General features: G+C 41.5%; 1 long non-coding RNA gene across 1 annotated transcript; it reads right to left on the bottom strand.

Moving 5' to 3' along the window:
- Positions 1 to 359: 359 nt before the first annotated feature.
- Positions 360 to 3,223, bottom strand: LOC311511892. The gene is made up of 3 exons (XR_014709365.1): positions 3,080 to 3,223; positions 553 to 902; positions 360 to 446 (listed from the first exon to the last, which is right to left on the bottom strand). It is a non-coding gene; the product is annotated as an uncharacterized lncRNA (long non-coding RNA).
- Between the last annotated feature and the right edge of the window lie 277 nt (positions 3,224 to 3,500).

Here is a 3,500-nt window from a genome sequence, read left to right as displayed (position 1 = left end):
CATAGATTTAACCTGATTGTTTCTGGGTTGAGACCAGTGGCTTGTGGTGGTATCTTTTGGAAAGATATCCAATCTTGATGTAAAAGGGATGGAGAATTGACCAAATACTTTTGTAGTCTGTTCCAAAGGTTAATTACCCTTATTTAAAAGAAATTGAACCATATTTCCAATTTGAACTTTGCTGACCTTAAATTTAAGGCACTGGATCTTGTTTTTGCCTTTGTCTGTGTGATGAAAAAGCCTTCTAATATCTGAAATCTCTTCCCCATGAAAGTAATTATAAACTGTAATCAAACCACCTCTTAAACACCTTTTTGTTAAACTAAAAGGATTGAGCTTCTTTAGTCTCTCACCGTGAGGCCGGCTTTCTAGGGCTTCAATATTTTTGTGTCTGTTTTCTGAAACCACAAATCATTCTCACAGCTCTTCTCATTTGTGGTGTAATTCTGGACACGAAAAAAGAGGTGCAGAAAGGCTTAATTGAGCTCCTTCTCTCTTTCTTTCAATAACAAAATATCTGGTAATAAATGATTCAATATTACCTTCACTTACCTGTCATATCCAGTTTAATCACCACCTCATCATACCAGTTCTCAGAAACCACTCAGCACATGTAATTCCCTGTATCAGAAGCCTGGACATTCTTCAGCTTTAGAGACATGTTCCCTGTGTTCATTTCATGTTGAAAGAACTCCATTCAACCCTGGTATCTCTGATCCTGTTTTTCTTCTTTGTTTCCTCTGTTATAAGAACTCACATCTATATTTTCCTGGGGTCAAACAAGTCTCCAGTGGAGAGTGATGTCCCCAGGGATACTCGTGGCTATCACCTGGCAAGGGAGGGTAACGTCTTCTCTGAGGAATCCAATACAGGCGATTCAGGGTGAGTGATTTTATATTCACCTGTAGATAGATACAGATAGACATTTTCTCTGTTTCAGATCATTAATCAGTGAATGAACTTTATGATGTAGAAGCAGCCTCAGATGAAATGAGATAATGATAAAGTTCCTGCACTGAATTTTACAGTTGTATTTTCAGTTTTTAAATGTTGAATGGGATAATGAAATTGGTGCTTCAGGCTGTGATTTTAGGCACTATGTGGACTCTAATTATCCCTGCGAAGTTCACTAAAGTCCCGAGGAGCTTTACACAGTTCAGCTGGATCAGCTACAGTTCTGCCCAGCGCCCATGATCCCATATTCCCATATGCAGGAATGGGCAGGAGTCAGCAATCCTTGCAAAGTGCCCCAGAGGTGAAACAGCCTCTTCAGGCACTCCTAGGGTGATGCACATTCCTAGCCATGTGAGTTGCCGACAAGGCCCCTAAAGCACTCCTGTGGCTGAGAGCTTCCTAAGGGCACTGTTAGGAGTGCTGGTGCTAGTGTAGGATCCTGGCCTGTATTTTGGCCTGTATTTTGAGTTTTGCTTGCCTGTTTGGTTTTTTGATACACGGACATTCTTACTAATATGTGTGAACAAAGGACAAAGACACAGTGTATGTTGCTCAGGGACTCCCTTAGTCACTAAGGGAGTCAAGACTGCCTAGCCAGATGGGTTTGTTAGTATAATGGGAACAGATAAGAGAAGTTAAAGTGTTACTGGGCATGGTGGGAGTATGATATATGAGCGCACATTTGAAGACTGCCTCAACTCCTGTCTCAAGGCAAGGTCAAGTAACCGGTCGGGAGGGGTAAGGGGAGATGCTGGGGGAGGGAGAACACTAAAAGGCCAGAGAAATTCCTGCCCCTGATCGTAGCACAACCTCACTCCTTACCCCTCCCATGGGGTACAAAAAAGGTGGGACAAAGACCCCAGGTCCATGACCTCCCCAAATGGAACATGACCATAAGTTGCAAGGGGTGGGACCGTGGGCATGCATTTCAGGTATAATGATGACTGCATAGGAGCGGGGAGTCAGGACACTAGGAAACAAGGCTCTGTGGCATCAGAGTTATGATAAACATGCTTGCTGGAAATTAACACCAATAAACATTGCATTGCCTGCACTTCGGACTGCTGGTCTTCTGCTTTCTGTCTGTGTGGCAGGAACCAGGGGAGAGGGTAAAGGGAAAGCCCTCTAACAGGCACATCTACGCTGCAGTTAGACAACTGTGGCTGGTCTGTACAAGCTGACTCGGGCTTGCAGGGCACAGGCTAAGGGGCAGTTTAATTGCAGTGTAGATGTTTGGGCTCGGCTGCATTTTCTCAGGTACAAAAGCTTTAGAAAGCTGAGTTAATATTAGTACCCCAGTTGTACAGCTAAGGAATCCAAGGCAGAGAAAGATGAAGAGACCTGCCCAAAGTCACAAAGGGAGTCAATGGGCAAGTCAAGAATAGAACCCAGGTCTTCTAACACTCAATATTGTGCCCTAACTAATAAACCAGATTAATCAGAAATGGGACTTACAGCCTTCTGAAATAACCTCTGAAATAATTTCTCATTGTTCGGTGAACAGATGTTTCACCACAAAACTCATGTGGACCAGTGTATGATAGATAGAGATGAATCTTACATTTTTATTGGTTTCAGAGTAACAGCCGTGTTAGTCTGTATTCGCAAAAAGAAAAGGAGTACTTGTGGCACCTTAGAGACTAACCAATTTATTTGAGCATAAGCTTTCGTGAGCTACAGCTCACTTCATCTTATGCTCAAATAAGTGAGCTGTAGCTCATGAAAGCTTATGGTCAAATAAATTGGTTAGTCTCTAAGGTGCCACAAGTACTCCTTTTCTTTTTACATTTTTACTGGGCTGCCTGGTGCTTGTCTGATGGCATATAAAATTATTTGCCTCTGAATAGACTTAGGAGTTTCATAGTGTGATGAGGGATTTGAAGCATCCCATGAATGACGTTCAGTGAATATTCTGTGTCGGTATTGCATATGGCATTAGAGTTAAGCCATTTCTCTGCACATTGGGGTGAACAAAGAAGTGAACTGCATTGCACTGACAAATGAAAATGTTAGACACTATTAAAAATAAGGAAACCTTAGATTGTTGGTGCATATGATTTTTTTCCTCACCCTGGCAATGATTAATTACTTCATTAAAATAAATTCAACAAATAACTTTGTTTACCTCTTATCAAGTAGGGTATCTGTAGAAATGTCAGTATCTGAATAGCTGTTATCCATGGGAATAAGGAATCCATTGCTGGGCAGACATTCAAATTACCAATACATCAACAAACTTCTCAAAAGGCAACATGCTGGGGCAGGTATAATAAGGTACTCCCAGGCCCTTGAAAGGCAAGCACAATACATTTCAGTGTTATTGCTGTACAAGAAAGAGCAATACATTAGCGAGCAATGCTGCAATCCTTATTGCTATTGACTGACTTTTCTGATCGTTGCTCAAAAAACACATCCAAATCAAGTTTGTTACAGAGGTTCAGAGTTCTCCCCAGGTGCTGAACTAAGCAAAAAAATAGTTAAGAAAATGTAGTAATGTTACATGGGTCAGATCCTTAACTTGGATCAATGGGGTTACATCAGTTTAC

Source organism: Lepidochelys olivacea (genome assembly GCF_965140295.1).
Source record: "Lepidochelys olivacea isolate rLepOli2 genome assembly, chromosome: 23".
Lineage (NCBI taxonomy): Eukaryota > Metazoa > Chordata > Testudines > Cheloniidae > Lepidochelys > Lepidochelys olivacea.
Note: the sequence above shows the minus strand (reverse complement) of the source record. Positions and strands in the feature narration are given on the sequence as shown.